Here is a 216-nt window from a genome sequence, read left to right as displayed (position 1 = left end):
TAGAGAGGTAAATATAATTGAAATTATGGCTAAACTTAGACAGAAAAAGGAGCTAAATCTATGAAATAAATGTAGCAGTTTAGTTAGTTTTGATTTCCAAGGCATAAGGTGGCAGTTTATCATGATTCAACATAAGTAATAAAATAACGAACTGTGGCCTCATTTTTATTGTTAATGCATTTCTTCCTATTGAGCAGTGAAAGTAAATAAAATCTG

The sequence above is a fragment of the Poecilia reticulata genome, chromosome 20 (assembly GCF_904066995.2).
Source record: "Poecilia reticulata chromosome 20, P_reticulata-male-v2, whole genome shotgun sequence".
NCBI lineage: Eukaryota > Metazoa > Chordata > Actinopteri > Cyprinodontiformes > Poeciliidae > Poecilia > Poecilia reticulata.
The sequence above is the reverse complement of the archived record's forward strand: the minus strand, read 5'-3'. Positions refer to the sequence as shown.